We start from the raw sequence: 10,935 nt of genomic DNA, 5'->3' as shown, positions 1-10,935 counted from the left end.
ATCCCCTGAAAATAATGCTTTAAAACTGGAGATCAACTGTAAAAAGAAAGCAGGAAGAACTACAAATACATGGAGATTAAACAACATACTACTGAAGAATGACTGGGTCATGGAAGAAATAAAAGAGACCAAGAGACACATAGAAATATATGAGAATGAAAGAACAACACATCAACTTTAAGGACACAGAAAAAGCAGTAATAAGAGGAAAATTCATATCATTACAGGCCTATTTCAAGAAACAAGAATGTGCCCAAATAAACAACCCAACATTACATCTTAAAAAACTAGAAAAAAATGAACAAATGAAGCCCAAAATCAGCAGAAGGAATGAAATAATCAAAATTAGAATGGTATTAAATGAAAATGAGAACAAAAAGACATTAGAAAAAAAAGTAATGCAATAAAGAGCTAGTTCTTTGAGAAGGTTAATAAAATTGACAAACCCTGGCTAGACTCACTAAAGAAAAAATATAAAAGACACAAATAGACACCATCAAGAATGAGAGAAGCTACAACAAATGCCACCAAAATACAAAGGAGCATACAAGAACATATTGAAAAATTATACAACGAATTTAATAACCTAGAAGAAATGGACAAATTTTTAGAAATATGCAACCTTCCTAGACAGAATCATGAAGAACTAGAAAATCTAAACAGACTGACCAACAGTAGGAAAATTGAAACGACCATCAAAAATCTCCTCAAAAGTAAAATCCAGGACCAGATGGCTTCACCAGTGAATTCTACTAAACATTCAAAGAAGACTTAACACCTATTTTTCTCAAACTCTTCCAAAAAAATGAAGAAAAGGCAACACTTCCTAAGTCATTTTATGAGGCTGACATGACCTTGATATCAAAATCTGGTAAAGATAACACAAAAAAAGAAAACTATTGACCAATATCTTACATGAACACAGATGCAAAAATTCTAAATAAGATACTAGCAAACCGAATACAGCAACATATTAAAAATATTATGCATCACGATCAAGTATGCTTCATCCCAGAGGCAGAAGGATGGTTCAACATACACAAATTGGTTAATGTGATACACCAAATAAAGAAATTAAAAAATAAGAATCATATGATCATATCAATAGATACAGAAAATGCATTTGACAAGATACGGTATCCATTTATGACTAAAATACTTAGTAAAATGGGCATAGAAGGAAAGCATCTCAACATAATAAAGGCCATATATGATAAACACTAAGCTAACATCATACTTAATGGTGAAAAACTAAATACCTTCCCTCTAAGATCAGGAACAAGGCAAAGTTGTCCACTATAACATTGGAGGTACTAGTGAGTGCAGTCAGACAAGAGAAAGATATAAAAGGCATCCAAATAGGAAACGAAGAAGTCAAACTATCACTATTTGCAGATGACATGACTCTCTATACAGAAAACCTTAAAGACTCTACTAAAAATCTATTAGAAATAATAAACAAATACAGTAAAATTTTAGGATACAAAATCAATGTTCAAAAATTCATAGCATTCCTATATTCTAATAATAAATTTTCTGAAAAGGCAATGAAAAAACAAAACCATTTCCTTTTGCAATTGCAACAAAAAGAAGAAAATACCTGGGAATAAACCTAATTACAAATGTGAAGGACCTATACAGTAAAAACTGTGACATTATTAAAATAAACTAAAGAAGATACAAAGAAATGGAAAGATATTCCATGTTCTCAGATTGGAAGAATCAACATAGTTAAAATGACCTTGACCTTATTATCTAAAACATTATACATATTTAATGCAATCCCTATCAAAATTCCAATGGCATTTTTAAAAAGAGAAATAGAACAAAAAATCATCAGATTTGTGTGGAAGCACAAAAGACCCCAAATAGCCAAAGCAATCCTGAGAAAAAAGAACAAGGCTGGAGATATCACTCTGCCAGTTTCAAAATATAATTAAAAATGACAATAATCAAAACATCATGATATTGGCTGAAAAAATGGACATACAGACCAATAGAACAGAATTGAGGGTCCAGGAGTAAATCCCCATTTATATGGGCAAATAATTTTTGACAAAGGAGCCAAAAACATACAGTGGGGAAAGGAAAGCCTCTTCAATAAATGGTGCTGGGAAAACTGGAAAGCCACATGCAAAAGGATGAAACTAGATTGTTGTCTATCATCACACACCAACATTAACTCAAAATAGATCAAAGACCTGAATATAAGATCTGAAACCATAAAATGCATAAAAGAAAACATAGGTACTAAACTTACGGACCTTGGATTTAGAGAGGATTTTATGAATTTGACATAAAGGCAATAGAAGTAAAATCAAAAATAAATGAATGGGACTATATTAAATTAAAAAGCTTCTGCACAGCAAAAGAAATTGTCAATGAAGCAAAGAGAGAACTGTCTGAATGGGAGAACATATTTGCAAATAATGCCTCTGATTAGGGACTAATATCCAAAACATATAAAGAACACATACAACTCAATAACAATAATAACAAAAACAAAAAATCCAATTAAAAATGGACAGAGGACCTGAACAGATACTTAACCTAAGAAGACATACAAATGGCTAACAGATGTGAAAAGATGCTCAACTTTACTAGCTATTAGGAAAATTCAAATCAAAACCACAGTGAGATATCACCTCACATCTGTTAAAATGTCTATCATCAACAGGACAAATAATAACAAGTGTTGGAGAGGTTCGAGGGGGAAAGGAAACCTCGTACACTGCTTGTGCGAATGCAAATTGGTAAAACTACTATGGAAAACAGTATGAAGGTTCCTCAAAAAATTAAAAAATCAAATTACTACATAATGCAGCAATCTCTGTTCTGGGTATTTACCGGAAAAAAAAAAAAAAACTGAAAACGTTTATTCGCCAAGTTATATGCATTTCAATGTTCATAGCAGCATTATTCAGTGGCTAGGACATGGCAGCAACCAAAGTGTCCTACTATAAATGATTGGATAAAGATGTGGTACATATACGCAATGGAATATTACTCAACCACAAGAAAAGTTGAAATACTGCCATTTGCAACAATGGATGGATCTTGAGATTATCATGCTAAGCGAAATAAGTCAGGCAGAAAAAGTTGAAAAACATATGATTTCAGTCATATGTGGGATATAAAACCGAAAGCAACAAATGAACAAGACAAACAGAAACTCATGGACACAGACCGTGGATTACTAGTTACCAGAGGGATGGGGGATGGGGAGGTCGATAAGGATAAAGAGGGTCAAATATTCGGTGACAGAAGGAAATATAACTTTCGGTGGTAACACACAATGCAATATATATATATATATGACATACTTTTGAATTATACACTTGAAACATTTGATTTTATTAATCCATTTGATTTTATTAACCCCAATAATTTTTAGTAAAAAATAAAAATATTAATAAAATAAATTGGAAGATAAATATGTGAAAATATCCCAGAAAAAGAGAGAGAGAATAAGAAATAGATGGTTATTGTTACAAATATGAGATATTAAGAGACAAAAATCAAAGCAAAGACAGCTATTAAAAATAAGAGAAAGTTTTCATTGTCAAAATGGCCAAAATTGAAATGGCCTGTTGTGTGGTGCCTGGCATGAATAGGAAAAGACCCTGTAACATGACACATCACAATAAAATTTGTAACAAGGATACATAGAATCTCTTTAAAAATTCCAAATTTGGAGAAAGGACAGACGTTTGAAAGAAATGAAAACTAGACTGGCATACTTGTCATTAGTAACACTAGATACTAGAAGACAGAGATATGTAGAGATATCCTGAAAAGTAGAATTGCTGCAGAAAGTATATAAGCTTTAATTTTTATCAATACCACCAAATTATTCTCCCCAAATGCTTAAGTAATTTACATTCCTAAAATCAGTGTATAAAAGTACTTATTTCCCTGTATTCTCACCAATATTGGATAATTCTTTTTTTTTTATTTTTTTATTTAACTTAAATCTGACAGATGATAATGATTGTTTTAATTTGTATTCAACTGACTACAAGTGAGATTCAACATTTAAAAAATATTTGAGTGTTATGTATTTTGCCTATTTTTCTATAGAGTTTGAATATGTTGTTTGTTGCTGAAAATATTTGTTATTTATCCCTATAGGGTACTTTTACCCACCATACAATAGGCTTATATTCTTGTCTCAGATATTTAGTTTTGCTTTGTGATTATCCTTGGAAATAGAATGCAAATGGAAATGACATATACCATTTAAGAGACTAGTATAGTCTCTGCCACAAGATCGAAAGTGTCTTAGACAGGAGCTGCTCTTTCATCCTGGGTTTTGGAACAAAGATGAAGAGAGAAGATACACAGCTGGCCTGAGGTGAAAATGTAGCCTCAGGAAATAAATCTTTTTTGTTGTAAACTACTTAAATTTTGAGGTTATCTTTTACCCTAATATAACTTAGTGTAAGCTAACTGATATAGTGGTGTTCATCATTTTTTTTAATTAATTGGCAAGAGCTCTTTTGATACCAAATACATTTATCTTTGTTGTGTATATTATAAATCATTTTGCGTTTTATATGTATTTTTATTTTAATCTTATTTATTCCATTTTATTATTATTTACTATTTAAAAGTTTTATAATATTTATGGAGTCAAACCTGTCAATTATTTCCATTATAGTTTATGGCTTTTGGGTCATATTTAGGAAAAAAATCTTTCTCCAAACCATAATTATAAAAGCATATACTTATATTTACATTTAATACCTCTATAGTTTCATTTTATACATTTAAAATATTTAACCATCTGGCTGGGCAAAATGGCATAGATGATAGAGACTTTGTTCATCTTCTATTGTGACCAAATCAAAGTAGTGACAGTAACATGAAACAAACAGCAATCAGAGTCCATGGGGTCTAGATGAACAGAAGCTCTACAACTCAAGAGAGAAATAAGATATTGCCCCGCAACGGAAGGAGATAGGAGGGGACAAAGACGTGAGGCAGCCTGGTCTTGAGTGGCTGATTAGGACATAGGCTACTGAAGCTGCAGCTACCAGCTGCAGACTCCACTTAAAGGGGTGTGTCCACAACTGGACTTTTATAGTGATAGACTCGCTCACTTGCTCTGAGCACCAGGTAGACTACTCAGGGGCACCAGGGACTTACAGGGGACACTGAATTGTCTGAATGAGGCCCGGAGGTGAGGCTTTCTCCCAGGCAGAAGTGCTAGTAGTATCCATTATTCCTCCCCCCTTCCTCAGTGTGCAGATTCAATGCCGCCATAACTGAGAATTCATCAAACTGGATAACAGAGGTTGCTCCACAGAGAGGATTCCCTGAAATTCTGCCTCCCCTAACTCATGGTTCTACCCAAGCCACATCCTTACTGAGTAGTTCCAAGACCCACACTGGTGGAAGCAGGCGTCAGCATCTGGCATGACCTCTTGAGGCAATTATAAGCACAACATCTGTGGATTGCTTGCTGAATCTTAACAGGTGGACCTGGAGGAGCACAGGCTAGGGCTAAATTTGGCCTGTAGCTGTACCCCTCTTAGGACTGTGCCATTGGACACCTAATACACGAAGCCACGGTAATAAGACCGGGAGACTTAGGAGCTTTGCTTAGTACATAGAAACAGAGTTCAAAACACTTGTTATAGGAATGCTTAGTGAACTTAGGGGAAGAGTAGATGAACTCAGTGAGAATTTTAACAAAGAGATAAAAAACATGAAAATGGAAGTGGAAATTATAAAAAGGAACCAGTCAGAAATGAAGAACACATTATCTGAGATGAGAAGTATATTAAATGGAATAAATGAAGTGAATAAAGAAGAGGATCAAATGATCTATATAGAGGATGGGAAAGCCAAGGACACTCAATCAAAATGGCAAGAAAAAAGAAGCTAAGACTATAATAATAATTTAAGAAATCTATGGGACACTATTAAAGGTAAAAATATCTGTCATAGGGGTACCTGAAGGAAAACAAGACGTTGAAAAGCTATTTGAAGAAATAATGATGGAAAACTTCTCTAACTTGGTGAAGGAAATAGACATAAAATCCCAGGAAGCTCAGAGAGTCCTCAAAACCAGGAACCCAAAGAGGTCCACACCAAGACACATCATAATTAAAATACCAAAGGTTAAATATAAAGAGAGAATCTTAAAACCAGCAAGAGAAAAGCAGTTAGTTACCTACAAGGCAGCACCTGTAAGACTGGCAGCTGATTTCTCAAAATAAACTGTGCAGGACAGAAGGGCTTAGCCTAAAATATTTAATTTGATGAAAACCCAGAGTCTATAACCAAGAATACTTTATCCAGTAAAGCTGTCATTCATAGTCAAAGGACAGACAAAGAACTTCCAAGACAAAAATAAGCTAAAGGAATTTATCAACACCAAGCCAGTATTACAGGAAATGTTGGAGAGACTTCTTTAAGAAGAAAAAACACATATAAAAACATAAATAAAGAATGGTAATAACTACATTCCTATCAACAAGCACCTCTAATGGAAAAGAATTAAGTCTTCCAATCAAAAGATTGGCAAGCTGAATGGAAAAGAAATCATGATCCCTAAATGTGCTGCATAGGAGAGAGTCACTTGAGATTACAAGTCACACACAGATTAAAGGAAGGGGATGGAAAAAGATATTCCTTTGATGGACCTAGTGGGTACGGTGCTGCCTACAAGAGATTCACTTCTGATTAAAAGACACAAAAAGTAAAAGGAAAGGGATGTGGAAAAATATCGTCTTGATGGACCTAGAGAGCATAGCGCTGAATAAAATAAGTCAGATAGAGAAAGGCAAATACCACATGATTTCATACACATGTGGAATCTAAAGAACAAAATGAACAAACAACAACAACACCAGAAATGGAAACAAATTCATGCATACAGAGAATATTTGAGGGCTACTAGATGGGAGGGAGGTTGGGGTGATGGTAAAAAAGGGTGAAGGAATTAAGATGTACAAATGAATAGTTACAAAATAGACATGGAGACATAAAGTGCAACATAAGGAAAATAGTTAACAATGTTGTAATAAATATGTAAGAGGAAAGAGGGGTAAAAAAATGAACTATCTATATCTATGTAAGAATAATAAATGAGGTTAAAAGTTAAATTAATTTATTTCAAATGGCCAGCTCGTTGTTCCAGTGTAAATAATGTGTTAGTTTATACTTACCTAATGCTTTAAAATATTACCTGATATATATATATGTGTGTGTGTATATATATATATAAATTTAACATATATAAAGTTATATAAACTTATATCTATTTTAGACCTCTGTCTATTCCAGTGTTCTGTCAGAACATTTCTGTACTTGTATCACATTATTTTAATTACTGTGGATTTATTTGCATTTTAATATTTGATAGGGCTGTCCATCATTTTTTTTAGAATTAAATTCATTTTTAAATATTTCTTTTTTAAAGGTAGTATTTAGAAACCTTTAATATAATAATATAGAATTTTTATTATGTCTTTCCATTGCTAAAAACACTTAGGTTTTTCCTTTCCCTGAAACTTCCTGTGCCTTGTCACAGCAACCCCAGATGAGAAGATTGAAAAGTGAGTTTTGAATTTTCAGTAGTACCGGGGTTAGCTCTAATGTCAACATGGGAACCCAACTCTCACTTCCAGAACGTTCCAGAATGTATAATGTATTCCAAAACATGAGTGAATCTGATTTCATCATTTTGGGGGGAAAGGACCAAATGAGAGAGATAAGTTCTCTAGTCCTATTCCTACAAACCTGATTGAACCTCTCATAAATCATGACCCTATGAACATATAAAAGCCAGCATAAAAAACTGGTGATGTTCTAGGCCAGTGGTTTTGACATTACTATTCTTCAAACAAAATTACATGTGGAAGTTCAATATTCAATACATAAAAAAATATAAACTAGGGCACTCTGGTTAAAACTAAGAGTTTCCCGAACCACTTGCATTGACCTACCACTCTATGAAGCACAATTTTAAAACTACTGTTCAGCAATCCACCCAGAGGTCTTGACTCTGACTTACTTGTTTATCACATTCCATTATCCCATACTCTTGCCACAGGGTCTCTTAATTTTTTCTGGTAAAGGCTCTCAGCCCCTCAGAGAACTACTCGTACTCCAGTCACTTAAGTGGCTCAAGAGCAGGCAGACCATAACTAGATTATTAGTGACTACTGATGGGAGTAAGACTGGTTCCCTTATGATCGATGGTGAGTCTTGCAAAAACAAGTAATCAGTCAGTGTACAAATAAAGTCTTTTTCTCCTTCTCTTCTCCTCTCCTCTCCTTTTCTTTCCTCCTCTCATCTCTTTTTCTCTCTCTTGTTGTGTTTCCTTAATATTTTTTTCTTTTGGTGGCAGTATTGCTCCACTGAAATAAAACTATTCCTATCTCTCATCCTTTGCTTTTGAAAAACACAACTGAAACAAATGTATTTTACTTGAAAAAAGTGACTTGCATCTAGTTCTGGGATTTGCATCTAAGGGAGATTTCCTGGAAACCATTCCTAATAATTCTCTGCTTAGAACTTCTTAATTATATAGGAAAAGAAGATCAAACAGATCCCATGATCTCCTTTTGGTTTCTTTTCTTTGTGTTTTTTCTTTCGTTTTCAATAGTGTCATAATTGTAAAATATATACCTGCTCTTTATAGAAAATTCGGAAAATACAGAAAAGATTAAAGAAAAAAGTAAATATTATCTATAATCCCATAAACTTGAGAGAGAACTACTGTTAATAGTTTAAAGCAAATCTCTCCAGTGTGTTTTCTGTGTACATATTTTAACATAGTTGTAATCACATGGTACATATAACTTAGCATTCTAATTTTTATCACTTATATATCATAATCTTGTTTACATACTCTTTAATTTAAAACACTTTTGATCACAATCTTAGTGATGGGAATAACTATCATATAAGTGTGTCATGTGTTAATTATTGTTTCCTCTAAGAGACATTCATGTTGTTTCTACAATACACGACCTTTTTTGGCTTTAGGTTTTTATTGATGAATTATCTTTTTCCTATTAACATTTCATTTGTGATTTCTGTAGCAGTTTATTTTTTTTTCAGGTTATATTCATTTATTCTCATTCCCATAATCTCCCTCTGCCTCTTCCCCTAACACTTTCTCCTACCCTCCCTTCTTTTTTAATTAAATCTATTGGGGTGATATTGCTTAATAAAATTATATAGATTTTAAGCGTATAATTCACATTTATAATGATAGTCTTTTTTTTTTCCTTGCAGTGGGTGCTATTCTTTTTTTATTAAATTAATTGGGGTGACATTGGTTAATAAAATTATATAGGTTTCCAGGATACAATTCAATAATATGTCATATGTATATTGCATTGTGTGTTCACTATCCAAAGTTAAATTTCTTTCTGTCAGCATATATTTGACCACCTTTATCTTTATATAAAATACCATGATTTTAAATAGTATTTTTATCAAATGAATAAATTGAGTGCTTCCTTGTTCAAATGGGCAAAATGCATCTTTGAGGAAATAAAGACCAAATGACAATAGCCTCTATCTTATATTGAAGAATGCTAACATTTGAGGTATTTTCTCATACTGTCCACAAAATTCATATATTCATGGAAGAGGATAAAACTCTTCTACAACTTTTCAGAAGCTGAAAAATACTTTTAAAAACCTCTCTAATTATGGTATACTCTAAAACAAACTAGCTGTAAATCATTGAAACTGATATTCTCAATCCTGTGATAGGATAATGCCTTCCCAAGAAAGCTAAGATCTATGGAACTGGCACCCTTGCACATGTTTTTAAAGAAACTTGTTCTTCTCCTAGCTAAGAAAAAAATATCCTTCCTTTTTCCAGGATTTTTTTAAGATGAGGGCCACCTTTAAAGGATGAGATATTAACTGTCAGTTGTCTGGCACCTGGAACAGACACAGTTAATAAGAAAGTTTAATCCACTATATATGAGCTGGGGCTTTTTGCTGTGTTTCGTCCTAACTTATTTTAAAAACTTTCCAAATTACCAAGTGCCGTACTTCCATCTTCACTATTTATCAGGATCTACTTAGCCTTCCATTATACTTCTACATCTAGTTCATAATTTTCTACTTACTATACCACACTCAGACATCCATCCCAGGTAGATAGGAAAAGGAATAGGTAGTAAAGGAAGTACAGAATTCCCACTATTGCCATAACCAATTGAAACACCTGGTACAAATATAGATATGGTTTCACTGTACATTTGGTTGGATTTTCACCCACAAACTTCCATTCCAATGCAGGTATTCACGTTCTCTAGACTTCTGGTCTGAAGAAGCAGTACAGGATAAAAATTTTAAGGACATGCTTGCAGATTGATCTCAGCCCAAGTTCCACTTCAGTCATTTAATATCCATGTATATTTATGCAACATTCATCTCAATTTTTGCACCTGTAAAACACAGAGAATAGACTGTATTACTTTTACATTTTTTAATGGGTTAAATTCAGCACTCACTGTGAACTGGGATAATCTAGAAAGTCTGAAATGTCAGAAGGGAGGTGAGTATGAAGCAAGCTACTAAAAGAAGGAAAAGTTTTGGAGAGAATACAAAAAAAAATCTGTTGCTTTTCTGACCTCCTCAGTCTCCTTGATTTGCTTGATTTACTTCTTCCATTCTTTATTACTCTATGGTTTTATCAAATATTGTGTTATTTTGAATAAATATTTAAATGTAAATGAATGTGTAAAGTTATCAGTACAAAAACTGAGAGCAATCACAACCCACAGTGTGTAAGGAAATGACAATATTGCCACACATGAAAGCTGAAAAGTCTTTGAGTTTTATAGTTTTGCTTCAGTTTTCCTGAGTTTATAAACCCCCTTGAGTGGGTCCCAGGAAAATTGGGCTCACCAACATGGGGATATGCAGCAGGGCAGTAGTTTGAGTTAGATACTAAAC

The sequence above is a fragment of the Pteropus alecto genome, unplaced genomic scaffold (assembly GCF_000325575.1).
Source record: "Pteropus alecto unplaced genomic scaffold, ASM32557v1 scaffold1036, whole genome shotgun sequence".
Lineage (NCBI taxonomy): Eukaryota > Metazoa > Chordata > Mammalia > Chiroptera > Pteropodidae > Pteropus > Pteropus alecto.
The sequence above is the reverse complement of the archived record's forward strand: the minus strand, read 5'-3'. Positions refer to the sequence as shown.